Raw genomic sequence first — 24,070 nt, forward strand, 5'->3', positions numbered from 1 at the left:
AACCAAAACACCCCCTCCCCTTCCCCAGCAACTACTGCACCCAAAAACTCCAACCATTTTAATTTTCAAAATTTTCCAGTAGCTGCTGCATTCCCCCCCCCCCCCCTCGGCTTATACTCGAGTCAATAAGTTTTCCCAGTTTTTTGTGGTAATATTAGGGGCCTCGGCTTATATTCGGGTCGGCTTATACTCGAGTATATACGGTACCTTTCATATAAGATCTAACACTTCCTGATATCTGTACATGGGTGGAGATGACATAGCAATTTATATAAAGGGAACTACACGTGAATGCTATTTCAGTCCACAAGGTAAAACAGGAGCGTTATTCAGCGTAATTGTATTTATTAAATTCAATAAGACTATAATTCATATTCATAAAGGCCTCCTGGCCTGAGTCTCAGATCAGCCGCCTATCAGGATTTACATTCATTAATAATTCTAGGACACATCTTCCATGCTTATGTATGGGGAATATATTTTTCCATCACTCATACATGTAATCTGCTCCCAGTATCAGGGGTCTAATGCTGGAGTATAGGGTGTGTCTTTGGTATATATTAGGATTAGGCAGAACCCAACTTAATAAAAATATTTTTTAATGGCAGACTACATGGAAGCAATTGATGGACTCTATGTAAAGTCACTTGCAGGTTTGTGGCATAATACAAAAAATATCAGTTTTTATGTTATGAAAGATAACCCTACCCATGTTGGCCGAGTGTGTATGTGTTTTAAATGCAGAGAGGGAATTAAGCTGATGCCAGACACCATTGGCAGTTGGTTATCTATCCTGAGAACTAGAGGGTTGGGCATGTAGAAATCCAACATGTGCTGTCAGGACTCCTCCATACACATGGTCAACCAGTACCACCAAAATCTGGTTCAGCTGACACTTGTCTAATGTGTCGGGCCCCATTAAAGAGAACCTTTCGGAGATTCCACCAAGTCCAGATCTTTGCATCCTTTAATAGATACTGCTACACTGATCTCAGTACAGTTGGCTTCAGGGTAACCTACTAAAAACATATTAGCCAAAACTTTATAAACTATAATTCAGGTTTATTCTTTATAATGAATATGTATTAACATTATTCTGCATTGCAGACAGACACATACCGCACTGCTATGTGAAGCATGTAACTTCTTTCATTCCTGACACGTCAGCATTGTGTTCCATTACTTATATGATTATTTGGCTGCAGCGACTATTTACTGACTACTAGTTACATGAGAGTTATATTGTGCAAAATACGTGTGACACTCTCATTCTCTAAAATACTTCTAAGTATATACAATTCTGTACAAACATTTAGGCACTTTGGAATAAATTCTGCAAGGTAAGGATACTTTCAGAAATGGACGTGTTAGTAGTTTATTATGCTTTGCAAGATATGGTGGTCTCTCCCCAAGGAGTGACGATATCCCCCTAACCCTAGTTTATTATAGTCAATTAACTAACTGAGGCGAATCCCAAAAAGAGAAATCTAATTCTCATCAATATTTGGTGCCTTCCATCAGTTCTTCTAGATACACTTGCAAACAGTTTTTGATGGAACTCGGCAGGGAGTTTGTTCCAAAAATCTTGGAGAACTCAGCACAGATCTTCTGTAGATGTAGGCTTGTTCCAATCCGTCTGTCTCTTCATGTAATCCCAGACAGACTGGATGATGATGAGATCAAGACAAGTCATCACCACCAGGACTCCTCCTCCAAAGGACAAAGGTCACACCAAATATTTATGGGATTTAGATTTCTCTCTCTCTATTTTGTTAATTGACAAAAATAAATTATTCTGTTTTAAGATTCCGCATATTCTACTAGGTGTAGACCTATACTGTATCAATGGAGAATAGTGATAGAGCCAAGATTATTATTATGCACAAGAGAAAACAAGGTCAGGAGATGACAGCTAACCATGAGGAAAGATGAATAGCCCAATTTGGTCATTAAAGTACCTGAGCAGATTAATAATTGATTCTGTCAGTCACTGCCGGTTGTGTGGCAGGAGATGACTCGGTGCTAACTTGTAACACATCAACATGTTTTTCAGAAACACTGGCTGATACGTTGTGGTACAAGAAATCAGAAGCTCCTGTGCCCGAATGCAAAATGTCTACCAGTCTAGCAAAGCTCCACATATAGTTAAGAGTAAAGTTACAACTTTTTTGGGAACCTGTCACATGAAAAATTTGGTACAATTTGCAGACAACGTGTAATAGAAAAGGAAGCGCTGAACAGATTGATGAATTGTTTGTGGGATAAGATTCAGTATGACGTGTTATTTTTCTTTATGTGTTTTTTAAGCCTACAGTTCATGTAGTCATGTGGGCGGTCCTATCAGTGATTGTCATTTATGCACAGTCATACAAGGAGGACTGTCAATCACTGATAGGAACGCCCCATGACTCAATGACTAAGCATAGAAAACACACAGATATAGATGGATAAACTGGACAGGCTGTACTGAATAGTATCCCACAAAGCGAGACATCACCTGGCTCAGCTCCTCCTGCTCTATAGCATGCTGTCTGCAGAATGGACATGTGATAGGTCATAAACATATAGGGTCAGAAACAGATAGCTGTCTTGTCTGCAGGTTAGCAAAAAGAGGGTGTGATACAGGTTTAGCCAACGCAAAGGCTTTGTTTGTAGTCTGTAACCAATGAGGCACATGGGACTGCATAGGAGACATACAGGACTGCATAGGAGGCACATAGGACTGCATAGGAGACACATAGGTCTGCATAGGAGACAAATAGGTCTGCATAGGAGACACAACAAACTGCATAGGAGACACATAGGTCTGCATAGGAGACATAGGATTGCATAGGAGACACATAGGTCTTCATAGGAGACACATAGGTCTTCATAGGAGACACATAGGTCTTCATAGGAGACACATAGGTCTTCATAGGAGACACATAGGTCTGCATAGGAGACATAGGTCTGCATAGGAGACATATAGGATTGCATAGGAGACACATAGGTCTGCATAGGAGACATATAGGATTGCATAGGAGACACATAGGTCTGCATAGGAGACATAGGTCTGCATAGGAGACATATAGGATTGCATAGGAGACACATAGGTCTGCATAGGAGACACAACAAACTGCATAGGAGACACGTACAGTAGGTCTACATAGGAGACATATAGAATTGCATAGGAGACACATAGGTCTTCATAGGAGACACATAGGTCTTCATAGGAGACACATAGGTCTGCATAGGAAACACAACGAACCGCATAGGAGACACATAGGTCTACATAGGAGACATATAGGATTCCATAGGAGGCACTTAGGTCTGCATAGGAAACACAACGAACTGCATAGGAGACACACAAGTCTGCATAGGAGACACATAGGTCTGCATAGGCGATGTGTACAAAAATTATAGGATAGTTTAAATCAAGACTGTTTGCAAATGTGCTTCACATTTTCAAAAATTTTAGATATGAAGGAGCAATAAAACTGGTTGCAAACACACACCTATCCATTCAGTAAAGAATATGGAGGCCACATTAGGCTATTAACCCTCAGAAGTGCAAAACACACCTGTTGTCAAAAAAAAAAAGCAAGACTAAAAAAATCTCCCAATCCCAGTTCTTAGCCGTTGACTTATTGTGAAAACGTCTTTCCATTTCAGTGCCATCTGGGAACAGAAAACGATGTAGATCATTGCATCTGTTTATATTACACCACTTAGGCTGTATGCACAAATCATGGATCACAATGGGCCCTTTCTGTGTACCTGCTCCCTGCACAAACACAGAATCAGTGCTGTGGAAAGTGCCAGGTGACAAGCAGGACGTCAGGGCTGGAGGTGGAGAACATGGAAAAACAGGAACATGAATAGGATGTGCAGAGAGAAAATCATGAAGCAGTAGAATAATGTGAAGACTGCAAATGTGGAGAACGGCCGCTGTTATGTCTCTCTACATACACACCTAAAGCGGAAGAAGTTGCATCTCAGCCCCTTAAGGAGCCCAAATCTCTAAGTACCATATAACAAGACACTTGTATCATTTACGTCACCTAGTAGAACCAGAAAAAAGTGTGTTATTTATATGCACCCCAGCTATCTGACTGTGCTTATAATTCGATAGGGGCTGTTCTGATGACAGACTCCCTGTACGGTGGCCCTACAAGCGGAGATATTTTCAGGCCAGAGACATCTGACCACAGTAGACAGGATATTCTGTTGCAGAACAGTTTTTACTATGTGGAGCTATAAAAAGTAAAAACCAAGTAATAGCACAAGCTATATAATTATTTTGCCATTATCCTCCGCTCAGTGGCACGTTACACAATAGAACATGGAGATTTATTAGGGATCTATTTTAAAGATGTTGCACAAGCAAAGTCATTAGAAACCAATTTTAGACTGAGCAAATATGCAGTTTCATGGGTGGGGTCCAATATTCAATAATATTCAATACGGTATATTCTATAGATTTGCCAGTTGTTATTTCCCATATATAACTCACTGCTGACACTATTACAGAAAAAAAATATATTATCATATGTCCAATTTTTAAATTTTTTTAAAAAGAGACAAGTTGTATAAGTAATGACCCCAGGCTATATAGTGAGTGACGTACACAGAAGTGCTGTTACCATAGATTTATGACTCCCACATGAAGGACATTGTCCACCTATGGACCCAATACACCATATTGTGCCAAGTGAGGCTTATTTGCTATTCACTTTTACCCGGGACAGATTAAGATTAGAGATGAGCGAGTACTGTTGGGATCAGCCGATCCGAACAGCACGCTCCATAGAAATGAATGGATGCACCTGGTACTTCTGCTTGGACGTAGCCGGCGCGCTTAACCTCCCGCGTGCCAGCTACGTCCATTCATTTCTATGCGAGCGTGCTGTTCGGATCGGCTGATCGAACAGTACTCGCTCATCTCTAGTTAAGATCTTACTAACTGAATTGCATGTTACGCTGTCACTACCATTGAGATTTCCAGGATCCCATCAGGGTGTTACTAATATCAAGGGCCCAGCCAGAAATGAATTTCATAAGCCTCAGAGCTGTGACTGGATAGGCCTACTAGTTTCCCCCACTTACCACTCTGCCTGCCATGTTGTGTGCCCACTGCCTAATGAACAAGAACGCCAGCAATGCCAGTGAATACTTATGAAGAGGGCAATGCCTGCACTTATATCATTGCAGAGGAGGGAGTTGTAGACTCCCTGTACTACAATAGTCTAGCAGGACAGACGTCAGTATCGTGACGCAGGTGACGCCATGACATCATTGCATTGTACAGCCTGTGCTGCATTGCTGAAAGAAGAGTCATGTATACATACACCGTGTAAGCCGTATACAAGCTATACAGTAGTCTGAGTATTTAGAGAAGCACATCACGGGAACTGTTGGCTGGAGTTCTGGATTACAGGAAATGAGTATTTGTCAGATGGCCGATCAGCTGACAAGTAATTGCAACACAGAACCCAAAAGTACTTCTCATGACCTTCAGAGCCCCTTGTAGAGAACACTGTCATTTGTAGCTGTCAGGAGAGCGGATTGTGCACTCTTGCATTACATGACTGGTTGCTGGAGCAAAGCTTATATCTAGCACATCTACATTGCAGCTTTCATAGATCATCCACTTAATGCCAACAAAAAAATCATTTGCAAGTTGTGCGTTTATGGGAAACTAGGAGGCAATATGAAAAATAAACTATAAGCCGCATAGAAAATAAAAATTCTGACCTGAAATTTTACCCTTTTTGTCTAGTTTAGTTGTCTGTGACAATTTTTGGCCCGGTTAAAATGTCAAACCAATTCATGTGTTTTCTTGGTGGTGTGAACCTGTCCACAAGTGTTCAATTCCTCTGCAGCGCTGAGGAATTGAACAGGGAAAATGCAGAATTACACAGCGCCCATATAAATCAATGCAAGGACTCGCTAGGTCCTCTAGAGAGGAAAGCGGTCTTTGTGGTTGCCCTCCATTCTGGTTATAGCTGACGATTCAGGACAGAGTACCCGAAATAATGGGACTTTTACAACTTGCATAGAAGATGAAATCAGCCGACCAATGAAGGTTTGCTCTATGGTTGGTGGCTATCAGGAATTCCTAGGAAGGATTGTTCCCAAAAACTGGCCCAATTCTCAGTAAAGGGTATTAAGCAAATCACAGTTTTTTTCTGCAGTGTTTAGGTGATTTATGGCTTTATGTGATCAGCCAGCCCTTCAATAAGAGGTTTGCTAGGGCGAGATCCTAGCTTGTCTCAGACGCACCCGTCATCTTATGTAACCTTTGATCACTGAAGAGATCAATTAAAAGGACAATAAATGTTCTCAGGAATGATTCTGAGATAAATCAAACTAGTTCAATCAATCAATCAATATATATATATATATATATATATATACAGTATATATATATATATATATATATATATTAAATATTATATACAATATCACAAGTAGGTAGTCTGAGTTTTTAGAGATTATTTCCCGGACTTCTTGACCTTCACATTGAACGTTCGAGAGGTTACAGGAAGTGTTTTTGATATTAATGTCACATATGTTTATTCACATTTTAGCCATTTTACTAAAGTACTCTTTACAGGTGCCCCAATATGGTGCTTGACTTGATGGTATCTTAAAGGTTCAATCAAATTCACATGGAGTAAAGTGCTGCTGATTCTGCCACGATAACTCGCGCTGATAAAAAGACTCCCATTAACTTCAATGGGTTCCGTTTAACGTGCATAAGTAACCCTTGAAGTCAATGGGAGTCTTTTTATCAGCGCTGATTCTGCCGCAAGTTATCGTGGGACAATCAGCACCACTTTACTCCGTGTGAATGCCTCCTAAAAGTGCCAAGAACTGTCCCATTCAAGTGAAGGAGCTCTAGTACTGTACTTGCAGAGTGCTTAGGATAGGTGCTCAATATGGGATCAATGTTGGTCCAAACTCCTGGGACCCCCTCGATAGGTCATCACTATGCAAGTGCTAGAAAACCCCTTAAAGCTAAGGCCCCATGTAGTAAAGAGCAGCCAAAAAAACGCAGCAAAAACACGTCCCTTTTTTTCTGCTGTGTTTTTTTATTGCGATTTTGCATATTTTCTGCTCCTATACAGCATCTCCACAAGTATAATTGCCATTGACTTTTCCGCTGCCTATTTTTTCTGCAATGTGTACACGGGATTAGGCAGAATCCCATCTACTTTGCAGGTAATGTAAAATGCAACGTGTTTTGTCCCAGTGTCCATAACATCATGCTTTCACAACGTGAAGTCTCAGTTTTAAGGGGGCAAAAACCCTTCTTGTATATGGGAAAGACTGACTTGTAAATGATCATTACTAACAGTACCACCTGTACATAAGGTGACATTTTTACAGAATAATGCACATTGTATAGTAAAATATTCTATATATCATCCTGCAGGCCTACACTAATATCCTAGGGTAGGAGATCATACTGTAGCTACCTCAATTTCTTTCAGTGAGGGTCTAAAGTATTGGGTCTTATTACTAGTACAGATGTAAGAATCAGCTTCCTTGTTTTCTAGATTCGCTTCTATATAAAAACTAGCAGTTTCACACCTCTTCCTCTTTGGAGTGAACTCTAACCTCCAAGTGCAGGATCTTTGAGAAGCAGAGGTTGACTATAATACTGTAATTGCAAATATGTCATAGTACTGCAATACTACATGAGATGGGTATACATGGTGCAATGTAATCAGGTCTAGAAGCGGGGCTATTCCCCACCACAGGAAAGTAAGGGTTCCTTGGGCTAGATCAGACTCTGGTTCAGGTGACTGGATCTCGCACCCGCCACCTGATTTGATCCACGTTCTCCCGGTCATTGGTAGATGTATGGGGGCTGTCAGACTAGATCATTGTAATAGTAAAGCCAACTCCAATAGTACAGGAAACTAAGTATGAACATGGGTAGGGGTGTTGTAAATATGGCGGGAGTGGGGAGGCCTCTCAGAGAGGTGCTGGTGTAGTGCCCCTTAAGTGTCCCCACATGGTATATGTCCCCAGGTACCACACAGTATACTGCCCCCCAGATTTTATACAGTGTAGTACCCCCTATGTTCCACACAATATATTGCCCCTGATCCCACAAAGTATACTGCCCCCAGATCCCAAACAAACTAATGTCCAGGTCTCACACAGTACAGTATCGCCAGTTCCCACACAAAATAATGACAGGCCATGAGAAAATTTACAGGTGACTGTAGGAGGATTATACTGTGTGGGAGCACATAATGAATGAGAATGGGTGGAATCAACATAAAAGTGGGTGGAGCTAAATTTGCAGAGCGCGCCGCACATTTTGCCTCTCTTTCTACTCTTTAAAAAGATTGGGAGGTATGGCGTTGGTGACGCCACACTCCTGCATGACGTCACTCGCTTCATCTGCAACGCACAGTGTCTCGACTCCCCCACCTCCTTTACAAGGGGGCCCACTGAGGCTCTGTCGCCCAAGGGCCCATAAAAACCTGGAGCCGGCCCTGTGTGTACTGTATGTGTATGTGTGTGTCCTGTGCATGTGTGTATTGTATGTGTGTGTGTTTGTCCTGCTGTGTGTGTTCGTGTATTGTATGTGTGTGTCCTGTGTGTGTGTATTGTATGTGTGTATTGTGTGTGTGTACTGTATGTGTGTGTATTGTATGTGTTTGTCCTGTGTGTGTGCGTGTATTGTATGTGTGTGTGTGTCCTGTATGTCTGTATTGTGTGTGTGTACTGTATGTGTGTCCTGTGCGTGTGTGTATTGTATGTGTGTGTTTGTCCTGTGTGTGTACGTGTATTGTATGTGTGTGTGTTTATTGTATGTGTATGTGTGTCCTGTATGTGTGTATTGTGTATGTGTACTGTACATGTGTGTACTGTACATGTGTGTGTGTTTGCGTTTATTTCCTGGTTTCAGGACCTTGTCAGGAATGAATCCAGGTAATAATAACTTTGGCGGAGAGAGTGACACAGTACAGGGGGTGTCAGAGCAGTTTATGGTGGGGAATATGCACATGCTTTTGGCTACAACTACTAAGTGTGCATATACCCCAATAGGATTAGATTTACGTCTCATGAGATTACAGACCATGCTACGATGCATCCTGGGAGATCATAATGACTCCTAGGCACTGTCTGCTCACCATAAGTGTGCTATAAATGTAATGGTTATAGTAGGGTGTGCAGTACATGCTGTATACCACTGCGCAGGTATATAATCTAGAATACTACAGTCCATATTCAAGCTACTTACTCTACATTGTAGTCCATGCCTTCTGAGCAGACAATTCTTTAGGACAGTCATGTGTGTGTGATATGGAGCTCCGGTCTTCTGTGTATTAGGAAATTCACCATGTAACAAGCCAGAATACTCCCCGTAACATAAAATCTTTGCATCCTAGATGACTTCTATTATTCCAGGTGAGGTTCTCCAGATAAGATCAGGGGGTGGTATCCTAACCCTACAGAGCAGTCTACTGGACATACCTGTGTCTGCAGCTCGCTTAGGTCTTCTCTTATATTGTTCTCATGCAAACAAGAGGACAATGTGTGTGCAGTTGGAGAAAGGGGAAGCAGTCAGGGCTCTCTGCATTGTTTCCAAAATCAGGAATTGTTGAATTGAAACTAGCCCGGAGGCCAATAGGGCAAGCATGTTATGTACGTGGCCTTGAAAAAAAAGATTTTACTCAGTGGGAGATACAGACAAAAAAAAGTATCAAGCTGGCTGGTTTCACAACATCACGTCTTTAACCCTTCACTGTTACAGTGTGTACAATAACAGGAATGCAGGAAAAAGTCAGCAAATAACTCAGACAGATGATTTGTCTGAGATGATCAGCAGAATCTGCATGTGGGCAGGATACATATAGGAAAAGATTTTCCACCCGTTCAGTAATATTCAATCGTAACAATATAGGTGTGTGTCGTATATGGAGATTTATTTGACAATTATAGTGAACCTGTATAGATATATGGGGTTATATGATAGAGGAGAGAAGCTGAGCTCTGTGATATATAGGGTTATATGATAGAGGAGAGAAGCTGAGCTCTGTGATATATAGGTTATATGATAGAGGAGAGAAGCTGAGCTCTGTGATATATAGGGTTATATGATAGAGGAGAGAAGCTGAGCTCTGTGATATATAGGTTATATGATAGAGGGAGAGAAGCTGAGCTCTGTGATATATAGGGATATATGATAGAGGGAGAGAAGCTGAGCTCTGTGATATATAGGGTTATATGATAGAGGAGAGAAGCTGAGCTCTGTGATATATAGGGTTATATGATAGAAGGAGAGAAGCTGAGCTCTGTGATATATAGGGTTATATAATAGAGGAGAGAAGCTGAGCTGTGTGATATATAGGGGTATATGATAGAGGAGAGAAGCTGAGCTCTGTGATATATAGAGTTATATGATAGAGGGAGAGAAGCTGAGCTCTGTGATATATAGGGTTATATGATAGAGAAGAGAAGCTGAGCTCTGTGATATATAGGGTTATATGATAGAGGAGAGAGGCTGAGCTCTGTGATATATAAGGTTATATGATAGAGGGAGGGAAGCTGAGCTGATATATAGGGTTATATAATAGAGGAGAGAAGCTGAGCTATGTGATATATAGGGTTATATGATAGAGGAGAGAAGCTGAGCTCTGTGATATATAGGGTTATATGATAGATGGAGAGAAGCTGAGCTCTGTGATATATAGGGTTATATGATAGAGGAGAGAAGCTGAGCTCTGTGATATATAGGGTTATATGATAGAGGAGAGAAGCTGAGCTCTGTGATATATAGGTTTATATGATAGAGGAGAGAAGCTGAGCTCTATGATATATAGGATTATATGATAGAGGAGAGAAGCTGAGCTCTGTGATATATAGGGTTATATGATAGAGGAAGAGAAGCAAAGCTCTGTGATATATAGGGTTATATATTAGAAGAGAGAAGCTGAGCTCTGTGATATATAGGTTTATATGATAGAAAAAGAGAAGCTGAGCTCTGTGATATATAGGGTTATATGATAGAGGAGAGAAGCTGAGCTCTGTGATATATAGGGTTATATGATAGAGGAGAGAAGCTGAGCTCTGTGATATATAGGGTTATATGATAGAGGAGAGAAGCGGAGCTCTGTGATATATAGGATTATATGATAGAGGAGAGAAGCTGAGCTCTGTGATATATAGGGTTATATGATAGAGGAGAGAAGCTGAGCTCTGTGATATATAGGGTTATATGATAGAGGAGAGAAGCGGAGCTCTGTGATATATAGGGTTATATGATAGAGGAGAGAAGCTGAGCTCTGTGATATATAGGTTTATATGATAGAGGAGAGAAGCTGAGCTCTGTGATACATAGGTTTATATGATAGAGGAGAGAAGCTGAGCTCTGTGATATATAGATTTATATGATAGAAAAAGAGAAGCTGAGCTCTGTGATATATAGGGTTATATATTAGAAGAGAGAAGCTGAGCTCTGTGATATATAGGTTTATATGATAGAGGAGAGAAGCTGAGCTCGGTGATATATAGATTTATATGATAGAAAAAGTGAAGCTGAGCTCTGTGATATATAGGGTTATATGATAGAGGCGAGAAGCTGAGCTCTGTAATGTATAGGGTTATCTGATAGAGGAGAGAAGCTGAGCTCTGTGATATATAGGTTTATATGATAGAAGGAGAGAAGCTGAGCTCTGTGATATATAGGGTTATATGATAGAGGAGAGAAGCTGAGCTCTGTGATATATAGGTTTATATGATAGAAGGAGAGAAGCTGAGCTCTGTGATATATAGGGTTATATGATAGAGGAGAGAAGCTGAGCTCTGTGATATATAGGTTTATATGATAGAAGGAGAGAAGCTGAGCTCTGTGATATATAGGGTTATATGATAGAGGAGAGAAGCTGAGCTCTGTGATATGATTTAATGTGTTAATGTGATTTAATGTTTATGGTTAGTCTTTAAAGGGAATCTGTCACCAGAGTAGTCCTTATTGAACTATAAGCAGTCAGATAACTGTGGCTCATGTAAATCATATTGGGGCTACAAATATTTTTCTTCCTAATATGCTAATGAGCTGCTTGGTGCAATGAGGATGTCACTTCTGCTCTCATTGCCCTAAAGACCTATTCTTCCCAGTGCCCAGCTTCTCCATCATTCTCCACTTCCCTGCTAAGACTAACATGTACATTGTCTGACCCAGTCAGTGACAGCAGGGAGGTAGTGCTTTGGTGTAATGAGAGCAATGGTGATGCCCTCATTGCACTAGGAGACCATCAAGATAATCTCTCAGCAACAGAAGCTCCAATCAGAAAGCAGAAAAAAGCAACATATCCATGTGAACGCTGACTATCTGACTGTGCTTACAGGTCAATAGCAGCTGTTCTTTAATAGTGGGCCAAGATCCGCTGCAATCGCAGAGCATGTGACCAGCGATAAAGCAAATTCACAGCACTTTCAACGTTATAATATAATCAATGCATAATAATACACTCAAAGTGATGTAATATGATGATTGCACCTTCATCGACTGAAAACTTATATCAGATTGTGAAACTGTCTTGAGAGCCAGTGGAGTATATAGTGGCAGTCAGCCGAGTCACTGAAGCAATTGCACAAACAAGGAAAGTGAAGATAAGATCTGTATGCCTGGAAACCTATATAATGTACAATGGGCATAGCAGGACTCAACCATGAATGTGGTTAGTGATTGGTTAACTTGGAAAAAACTAAATGTGTGATCTATTTTTATCAGAAAAAAATCTGGATGTGTATGCCTATCTTAGGCTGGATTCACACCAGTGCTCGCTCTACATTCAGGATTTCGGCATTTTTCAGGCGGAAACCCGGCGGTCCCCATTCTAATCTATGGGGTCCACAAATTTGTGCAGGTAACTACTTTTTAAGAGAATTGGGTTTTCGTTTTTAGGTCCCCAAGTGGACCCAAAGAATGGAAACCCAAGCACAGGTATGAACAAAGAGTTGAAAGTCCAATGCATTGTCCCATACTGCAGAATTTAAAGTCCATTTTAGATGCGATTCACTAAACATTTGCTTGGCCGACAGCTGTTATTCCAGTCTGGCTTCCTTACCTAGTAGGTAGCAACTACTCAATACCAGGGGCATCTTACAAGAGCTGCAATTTTGGAAATGTTCCGACACACTTGTCTAACCATGCCATTATGGCCTTTGTCGTAGTTGCCAAAATCCTTATGCTTGCTCATTTTACCTTCTTCCAAAAGAACTCGGTATTGCCAGAGATAGTTGAGCGCTGGACTTCAGCTATCTCTAGCAGTCTCAGTGAAATCAATGGAGTGGGGGGGGGGATAACATATTTCCAAATGGAATTAATATTATTGCTGAACTATGACCTAACACTTACACCCTCTATAATCAGAACCTCCCACGCTCGTATACAAGACTTCTCCCGAGCTGCACCACTTCTCTGGAATGCTCTACCCCGGACAATCAGATTAACTCCCAATTTCTACAGTTTCAAACGCAAAATAAAGACACATCTTATCAGACAAGCCTATCACAATTTCTAACGTAAACCCTTCCATACTATAATTAGCATCCCCAAAATTTAACCTTCCTCTGTCCCTGCTCCCACATTACCCCACATGATATGATGTGTTTTCAGGATAACTTTATAGGTCCAAGCTCCATCCACATGTTACAGGACACGACTGGTGACGGCTCATACAGTTTTATGTTTGTGTAATGACAGTCACCTCTATTACAAAAGTGTCTGACCACTGTATAAGCAATGCCGCCCCTGCTACCTCTTGTGTCACCCCCTCTACCTCATAGATTGTAAGCTCTTGTGAGCAGGGCCCTCAGTCCCATTGTGTGAAATGACGTTCTTTGTTATGTATCTGTCTGTCTGTATTTGAACCCTACAAATTGTACAGCGCTGCGGAATATGTTGGCATTATATAAATAAAATTTATTATTATTATTATTATTATTATTATACAGTATGTACATGTATGTAAAATACATTTTGACAGTATGAAGTGAAGAACTGTGGTATAAAGCCTTGATGTGGTCCTTGTAGACCAAGGACTTGGTGATACATAGCCCAGGAACCGTCTGCCCTCTAGATCAAGACAGATGTCGACAATTTAGAGACAACGCACCCCGCTACCCTGATATACTGCTAGAAAAAAGTTATCATGACACAATGCCAATGTTGTATACACTTGCATGACATTAAAGGGCACACAAAGACAATGCCGCCAGAACATCCACACAATAATGTCATGGAACACGTTGTACTAGCTGCGTGTCTTTCCTAGTTTTTCTGCCTTTCAGCCTGTATTTTCTGACACGACTGTCCCTCTCACCCTGTTACTTCAGAGAGCAGGCCTGGTAATGGAATGCCCTTCAAACTCACGGTCGATTGCTTCTAGTAAATGTTTCACCAGACACTAAACAACCCCTGTGTTCCACCCTCAGTGCAAACATTGTATGAAGGATGAAAAATAATATTCACGAACAGTCACACAGAACCTTCAAGGTGGTAAAGATTCAGCCTGTGAGAACGTTCACCATGTTTGTTTTATTGTTGCATTTACTCTAGTGTTAGAGGACGTTACATACAAGAGAAGGAAATAAACTTGTAATAGAACTCAGAATGTTTGCCATATGGTAAATACAGTGTATAGTCAAAGCACATATGACCTACATTAGACTACAAGGACTACACCAACATGTGACCTTATAGGGGTTGTCCAGGCACAAAAATACACTATCATATTCCACAATAATACAGTGGGGTTCTAATTTCAGAATCCTCATCTCTTGGACAATGTGGATAACAGCTATGGCGTGGTTCATGCTCTGGAGACGAGTCCATGTCCTGCATTATACAGACAGCCCTTTGACTTATATAGTAGCCTGTATAATACACAACAGCTTCCTTATGTACATGCACATCTAGCTCTTCTAAGCAGTGCCTATCTAATAAATAGGAAAATGTGAGCAAAAGGATTGGACAGCTGAAATCCAACGGCTCAATCCTTCTCGACAAATCAAAGGAGAGATGAGAAGTTGCTTCCTATTAATATTACATGATCCATCAAACTTGATAAAATTAACAGATTTGATCAACATACATCTAATGTGTATGGACTGCTTTAGCTTTCTCTGTGTTGGTATTGTTAAAAATGTCTTTTGCTCCACTTCAGACTCTCCATTCACTCTCAGATCACTGATAAAATCTGGCTTAACCAGGTAGAGATCAGAGGGATTACTAGTTTACTGAGAGAGGTCGTATTATTGTTGCTGACCCAAGAAATCAATGCTCACTTTAGGACCCCTAGGAAATAGACCACAGTTCCTTTTTATGTTTTCAACTGGACCATCACTGTGTTAGAACCTGAGTACCCCCATTGAATCCTCGGTTACTCTGCTGGACCTGTCTGACATAAAGAGTTGGGAGTGGAGGAGAGAGCTGCAGAGAGACAAGCAGACACACATATAGACAATGCTGCTTCTAGTAAGTGTTTTATCTCCCCTCACTACTCACTACTGCTATGGCTGTCATTACACAAGTGACATCTTATTCTGCAAAGTCACCTGAAACAACAACTAGGCCTTACACACATTGCCCTAAGTCTGTGAGAAATGACGGGTCTGTCTGTGCAAGTGCATGGATGGCCATTATTCACATAGAAGTGAACCATGGCCACGCAACAGCCATATTTGAAACGTTCTCATGGCCACGAATTTCAATGGGTGTATTCACATGGCACTATCTATGCCCGTTTTGATGGACAAAGACAGTACACATCAAATGTCTGTATATTGCGGTTGTCTGAATAAGCCCTTTAAAGGAGTATTCATTTCTCAACCCTTTATGACTAAGATGGTTATATCTGTCCATTTGTCACAGACAGAGGTTACCAGGATTACGGAAAAAGTTGAACTGGATATGCTACACTGTTTCAATATCTCTGATAGAAATGAATGACGGTTATGAAAACACTGTAGCACATTAATATCCTATAACTTTTGAATTCTGGAAACAGCATAGACTGCTTTGCTACATTGTTTCGCTATTAATGTACCAAAACAAATAGGCCAGTGGTTGCATTGTTTCCCAGCTCACATTTCTCTATATGGTTATTGGACATCTTGCCCGATCGTCCTATGAGGATCGCATGAATGAAACTACAATACAGAAAATTGAAAGGGTCAGCAGACGAAGTTTTGTGGTCATGCTTTGCTAAATAACAAAATGCTGCCCACGTTGACCTTTCTTTTGTCTCACAATGGCCTGTCTTCTATTATAGTACACATTGTAAAGTATGATTTAAGGCCTTGCGAGACCGATCACCTAATAAATGAGTGTTTATTCACCGGCACCCCATGTAATAAGGACTATGCTGATGGCAAACAATAAAAAATACACTCCAGGGGAAGGATCATTTTAGGGATAGTTCCTCCTGTACGTGCCTGTGTAATAGGCTGGAGAAGAAGAAGTGAATAAGATCGGCACATTTTGTACTGATCAGCACTTGATATAAAAAATCTTCTCATCTAAAACATCAGACATATTTTCCACTCTGTCCTTCTTCACTACAACCTAAGACTTTGGGAAAATCCAGATTGTGCAGTGTGACTCTAAAAGACTGACTAAATTGTTCTAAGAACAATGGAAAGTCAATACAAGAAAATGGAAAAACAACATATACTGTATATCATTGCTCTTTATACATGCTAAAGTGGAAATTCACCTTAAAGGGAACCTGTCATCCCCAAACGATTGCAGTCTGTTGCTGCCTTTTAATGAGTATGCAAATCAGGTTCTTTAAGCCAATGGGGTGGAGAACCAATGTAACCTCTCCGCACCCCTTCTCTGTAATTGAGGTTCCTCCCCCCGGTTCATATCACCACCAGACTAGGGCGGAGAGTGGTCAATTACAATGGAGGGACCAGATTGGGATCTGGAGAGTTAATGAAAGAAGTAAAGTCCCTCCTTGACTTGAAAAACCTAATATAAACCTAATATATAAACCTATATATAAACCTATATATAAATTATTTTTTCTGTTGATAGGGACAGCAGAATAGCTGACACCAGGAGACAAAACTAGGAGGTACTGATAGTGGCTTGGGAGGTGAAATTTAGAGGATGGCCTACCTTTAAGGGAACACTAAACCTAGGAAGAAATGGGAAAAGTGAACAAAAAATACAGCTGCCTTTACTCATTATCCTTGTGCAGAATTTTCTGTATGGTACTAACGCAAAGAAATAAAGGCGTAAATCTCCTCCTGATATGCCCCATCTTCAGCTGGAGACTGACTGAGGAGGTGTTGCTTAACCAAGAGTTATGGCTTATATATTACTAGCATCTGCCTGTGACTTCGTCTGCGGGTTGGTGTTGGTGCTGAGCCGTTTATATTTAGCAAATTGCTGTTGTAGATGATTCGCCTGCTCCCGCGTCTCGGCTCTGCTACATCGCAGCATATGCGCAGCATACTCAGTTGTATGTACATCTCTGCATATGGAGAGCGTACTCAGCTGTGCTACAGCGCTGCTTAAGCTCTGCTACATCTGGCCATTTGGCTTATAAGGGTGTTCTTATGTCAGTGTCTGAGCAGCTTCTGGAAAAGGCTGAACGGATGTTGCAGAAATTTGCCACAGTTCGATCAGCCTGCTCCCGCGTCTCGGCTCTGCTACATCGCTGCATATGTGTAGGATACCCAGCTGTATGTACATGTTTGCATATGGAGAGCCTACAGAGGTGTGCTACACCACCGACTAAACTCTGCTACATGGGGCAATTGTGATTACAGGGGTTTGGTTATGTGACTGTCTGAGCAGCCTCTGCATTACAAAGGGCTGAACAGATGTTGCTGAAATGTGCCAATGTTCTCCCTCCATCAGAGGCAGAACAACACATTCCCTGTTGTACTCACTAAAACTCTAGACCCGATATACTCCTCTTGCTCACACACATCCTGCATGTTCTATAGTCTCCTGATCTTCCATGAGACTCCATTTTTTTCATCTTTCACACTGTCCAACTTCATCCTATATAGCTCCGCCCACAAAATAGCATTTAGCTCTTCCCACTGCCTAGCATGATCCTATCCTAGAATGGCTGAAGAACCTGTGATGATGCGGTCGTGTAGTGACATCATTTACCGGGATAAAAAGTAGCCTATGTTTTAATCGGGGTTCCTATCTATGTATGTGGCAAATTTCATGCAAATACGTTCAGCTGTTTTTATGTGATTGAGGACCAAACATCCAAACCTACAAACTTTCACATTTATATTAGTAGGATTTTGACCTATAGCAGACAGGGCACAGCAGGGAGGCTCCTGTTCCATCTAGTTATCTTACATCTTATCGCAGGAGGAGCAGGGACATGGCTGAGCTCCTGAGACACAGAGATATCTTATATATTCCTGTAATATGAAACAGATTTGATTTTTGCACATAATGTCTTCAGCGTTGTTTTATAAGCACATTTGGATAGTCACAATGACTAGCCAGAAAATGGTTTGGTCCTCACTGATCCTAAATGGGAAGAGTTATATTGGTTTATAAACCGGTCAACTGAGCAATTTGTGAGATATTTCCATCTCTGGGAATCTTCCCTTACTACTTCCCCTTAGAGGTGAGTTTCCTCTTTTACTATTGACTGTAACAGAAAATATTGCCCACAAGGATGTATTATCTGAATTAGAAGGAGTACTTACTACCTGCCATTAAAATAATGGAGACATACATAAAAAGCTGTCAGCGAATTGGGAAAAATATGGATTTTATTAGTGGTGAAGCCCATGTGTTAAAGGGATATTCTAGAGACAGCAAGTTACCCTTTATCCACAGGATAGGGGGTAACTTGCTGATCGGAAGACAATGGCTGGGACCTTCCTGTGATCATAATGGGGTGTTTTGCACCCAGATTGAATAAAATAGCAGGTCACAAATACATACAACACTCGCCTATCTCTGGCCGTTCCCATTGTAATAAGTGGAGATGCATTTCTAACCTTTGACTCCATTAAAACAAGGGTTAAAAACACCACAATCCGTATGATCTCTTGGGATCCCAGCAATTGCAGATGGGGGTAACTTGTTGTCACCCGAATACCCCTTTAAGGCAAAAGTGGTGAGGTTATTTCCTTGACTATACAAGAATTTTTAGAAACAGTTTAGTCACTGTAACCTTTGGTTCTATTGTAAGGCGATAAAGAATAGGTGTGCCCAGCAGTAAAGAAAACTAAAGACTGGCCAATGAAGGAACGCTGCATTGTACTCTGTCAAAGGCGACGTCTCTACACCTAGAATGACGAGTCAGTAAACTTACACAAGGACAGGCCACAAGTAGTTAAATAACACCAAGAGGTGCGCGGTCCCCTCCAAATTCTTAACTAAATTTATCAAAGTTCAGGACATACATTCCAGGGTGAAAAGAAGAGAATGTAACTAAGATTACCGAGAAGCAACACAGCCAGAAACTAAAGGTTAACCCGAGTTACTTGTAGATACATATTAGTCAGTCCACTAAAAACTTAAGAAATGATCTTGAAACTTAGTAACTTGTAAGGAAGGTAAATTGTTAATCCCTCTATCTAGGCAGTTCATGAGTAATAAAAAGAAGCAAAGTTCAGAGGTCCAGTGCGCCAAATTGTAGGAAGATTTCTGCATGTAAGGCATACCTGTTAGTTGGCGGAGGACGGGACAGGGCTGCAATGGGAACGTGTGCCTTCTGAATGGTTTTCTCAAGTCTACCGAGTTTCAGTGCTCAAACAGCTCAAGGGCATCAGAGGACTCCAGTGTTTACTTAATACTAGTCGAGGAGGTGCTGTTACCACACCGCTCTACCTGACAGACCTTTACACTGCCTGTTCATCTGTAATACCTGCAAAATAAAACATATAAACCTTAGAAGAACAATACAGGGCGCCAGGGGGCAAAACAAGTATCCACAGGGCCTATGAGAAGGATTGTAATGGGCCCCTACTCTAAGTAACACATTGACATGCAAAGTTTATGATTATTTAGTGATACTGCACATAATGTACACAGTGATGTCACCGTATCAAGATCATAAACACAGTGATGTCACAGTACAGGGATAATGTACACAGTGATGTCACAGTATAATATACCTCCCAACCGTCCCGATTTCCGCGGGACATTCACGATTTGGGTGATATGTCCCGCGGTCCCGGTTGGAGGGAGGTATGTCCCGATTTCAACTCAGATCTGAGTTGAACACATATGCGGCTGAAGCAAGGAGCTGACGCAGGTCAGCTCCTCGCTTCGCCGCTGCACGCCTCTCTCGCTGACACATATGCGGCTGAAGCGAGGAGCTGACCTGTGTCAGCTCCTTGCTTCAGCCGCATATGTGTCAGCAAGAGAGGCGCGCAGAGAGCGGCGAGGGAGCAGAGGAAAAGGTAAGTGTAATGTGAAGGTGGAACGTGAAACTGGGGGCAGATGAAGGAGAGGACGGTATGACACTGGGGGCAGAGATGGAGAGGACAGCATGACACTGGGAGCAGAGATGTGGGGACATGAATCTGGGGGCAGAGATGGAGAGGACATGAATCTGGGGGCAGAGATGGAGGGGACATGAATCTGGGGACAGAGATGTGGGGACATGAATCTGGGGGCAGAAATGGAGGGGACATGAATCTGGGGGCAGAGATGGAGGGGACATGAATCTGGGGGCAGAGATGGAGGGACATGAATCTGGGGGCAGAGAAGGAGGGGACATAAATCTGGGGGCAGAGATGGGGGGACATGAATCTGAGGGCAGAGATGGGGGGACATGAATCTGGGGACAGAGATGTGGGGACATGAATCTGGGGGCAGAGATGGAGGGGACATGAATCTGGGGGCAGAGATGGAGGGACATGAATCTGGGGGCAGAGATGGAGGGGACATGAATCTGGGGGCAATGATGGAGGGGGGACATGAATCTGGGGGCAGAGATGGAGGGACATGAATCTGGGGGCAGAGATGGAGGGACATGAATCTGGGGGCAGAGATGGATGGGACATGAAACTGGGGGCAGAGATGGAGGGGACATGAAACTGGGGGCAGAGATGGAGGGGACATGAATCTGGGGGCAGAGATGGAAGGGGGACAAGAAACTGGGGCAGATGAAGGGTGTATATGAAACTGGGGGAGAGATAGAGGGGGGACATATAATTTACGGGTGACTGTAGGAGGATTATACTGTGTGCGGGCACATGAAAAATTAACGAGTGGGCGGAGTCAACACAAAAGTGGGCGGGGCTAAATTTGCCGCGGCTCGCTATGCGCGCCACACATTTTGTCCCTCTTTCAATTCTTCAAAAGGTGGGAGGTATGGTATAGGGATAATACAGTGATGTCACAGTAATGGGCTAATGTACACAGTACTGATGTCACATCACAAGTATAATACACACAGTAATGTCATAGTACACAGATAATGAACACAGTGATGTCAATGTACAGGGATAATAAACAGTAATGTCACAGTACAGGGATAATGCACACAGTAATGTCGCAATACACAGATAATGCACACAGTGATGTCACAGTCATGGGATAATGAACTCAATGTTGTCACAGTACAGGGATAATGCACACAGTGATGTGTACATTAGCATCACAGTACAGAAATTACGCGCACGATGATGTCACAATACAGGAAGAGTTTACACAATAATGCAACTTAATATAGTCACGAGATAATGCACAGAGTGAAGTTATATCACAATGATAGTGCGCACACTAATGTCACACACAGTTCACCTTGTTGAGTTTCCTACTGGAACATCATATTCTGTTGTAGTGAAATAGTCTGCAGTCTGGCGTAAACAGCATGCAGGCTGTCTCACCTGTCTGGCAGCATTACATTATGCTGGTGCTGACTCTAAAGCTGCTGTTGGCTAAAGACATCAATATATACAGTAGTACTTGGCAAAATGCGATAGATAGATAGATAGATAGATAGATAGATAGATAGATAGATAGATAGATAGATAGAGTGCTGGCCAAAAGTATTGGCACCCCTGCAATTCTGTCAGATAATACTCGTTTTCTTCCAGAAAATGATTGCAATCACAAATTCTTTGGTATTATTATCTTCATTTAATTTGTCTTCAATGGAAAACCACAAAATGAATTGTCAAAAAGCCAAATTGGATATAATTCCACACCAAGCATAAAAAGGGGGTGGACAAAAGTATTGGGACTGTTTGAAAAATCATGTGATGCTTCTCTAATTTGTGTAATTAACAGCACCTGTTACTTACCTGAGGCACCTAACAGGTGGTGGCAATAACTAAATCACACTTGCAGCCAGTTGAAATGGATTAAAGTTGACTCAACCTCTGTCCTGTGTCCTTGTGTGTACCACATTGAGCATGGAGAAAAGAAAGAAGACTTGAGAAGCAAAATTGTGAGTAAGCATGAGAAATCTCAAGGCTACAAGTCCATCTCCAAAGACCTGAATGTTCCTTTGTCTACCGTGCTCAGTGTCATCAAGAAGTTTAAAGCCCATGGCACTGTGGCTAACCTCCCTAGATGTGGATGGAAAAGAAAAATTGACGAGGGATTTTAACGCAAGATTGTGCGGATGGTGGATAAAGAACCTCGACTAACATCCAAACAAGTTCAAGCTGCTCTGCAGTCCGAGGGTACAACAGTGTCACCCCGTACTATCCGTTAGCGTCTGAATGAAAAGGGACTGTATGGTAGGAGACCCAGGAAGACCCCACTTCTTACCCAGAGACATAAAAAAGCCAGGCTGGAGTTTGCCAAAACTTACCTGAGAAAGCCAAAAACGTTTTGGAAGAATGTTCTCTGGTCAGATGAGACAAAAGTAGGAAAAGGCCTCAACATAGAGTTTACAGGAAAAAAAGAGGCCTTCAAAGAAAAGAACACGGTCCCTACAGTCAGACATGGCGGAGGTCCCTGATGTTTTGGGGTTGCTTTGCTGCCTCTGGCACTGGACTGCTTGACCGTGTGCATGGCATTATGAAGTCTGAAGACGACCAACACATTGTGCAGCATAATGTAGGGCCCAGTGTGAGAAAGCTGGGTCTCCCTCAGAGGTCAGGGGTCTTCCAGCAGGACAATGACCCAAAACACACTTCAGGTCAACACTAGAAAATGGTGGTGAGAGAAAGCCCTGGAGACTTGTAAAGTGGCAGCAATGAGTCCAGACCTGAATCCCATAGAACACCTGTGGGGGAGGAGAGATCTCTTGATGGCAGTTTGGAGAAGGCCCCCTTCACATCTCAGGGGGGACCTGGAGCAGTTTGCCAAAGAAGAATAGTCTAAAATTCCAGCAGAGCCTTGTAAGAAACTCATTGTTGGTTACCGGAAGCGGTTGTGCGCAGTTTTTGTGTCTAAAGGTTGTGCTACCAAGTATTAGGCTGAGGGGGCCAATACTTTTGTCCGGCCCGTTTTTGGAGTTTTGTGTAAAATGATCAATGATTTGACTTTTTTTTCATTCTCTTTTGTGGTTTTTCATTGCAAACAAAATAAATGAAGATATTAATACCAAAGAGTTTGTGCTTGCAATCATTATCTGGAAGAACAAGAGTATTATCTGACAGAATTGCAGGGGTGGCCAACACTGTATATGTAGTACATGCTAACCAGCCAGGCTACCAGTCATTATAGGATTGTATGCCATGAAAAGGTATAAACGCCTAGTTATCTTAGATAACATGATATTTCTGGCCTGAGAGACGCTGAGCTGTCACATGACTGCCAACCTGCATAGGGAAAGATGGATGACATTGTCTAGTTCAGAAAAAAAAAATGTTTTATGGAGAAAACTGCCAGAAGCTACAGTAAATGTGGATACAAAGAGCAGTAATAGAAAACATAAAGACACTAATAATCTCTACAGAACAGGAAGTATCACCCTCAGTATTCAGAGTGACATCCATGGAAGATATCAAGATTTATAGAAAATTAAAACCAAAAATAAAAACAAACCAAAAACCATTATGTTGCCTATAATACAGATCCCTGCGATCTTGCTGCGCTTTTGCTGATGTCCCTGTTGTATCTAGTTGTTTGTTTGATGTTAGGAAATCTTTCATCATAATA

General features: G+C 41.7%; 1 protein-coding gene across 3 annotated transcripts in view; it reads right to left on the reverse strand.

Annotated features, from left to right (window-relative positions):
- RBM47 (RNA binding motif protein 47) overlaps nucleotides 1–24,070 on the reverse strand; it is a 112,085-nt gene that overhangs the window by 43,034 nt on the left and 44,981 nt on the right. For all 3 annotated transcript variants that reach the window (XM_075261392.1, XM_075261391.1, XM_075261388.1), the window contains exon 2: nucleotides 19,669–19,871. The gene's annotated coding sequence lies outside the window, so the exon portion shown is untranslated. The remainder of the gene's footprint in view (nucleotides 1–19,668; nucleotides 19,872–24,070) is intronic.

The sequence above is a fragment of the Leptodactylus fuscus genome, chromosome 1 (assembly GCF_031893055.1).
Source record: "Leptodactylus fuscus isolate aLepFus1 chromosome 1, aLepFus1.hap2, whole genome shotgun sequence".
Classification (NCBI taxonomy): domain Eukaryota; kingdom Metazoa; phylum Chordata; class Amphibia; order Anura; family Leptodactylidae; genus Leptodactylus; species Leptodactylus fuscus.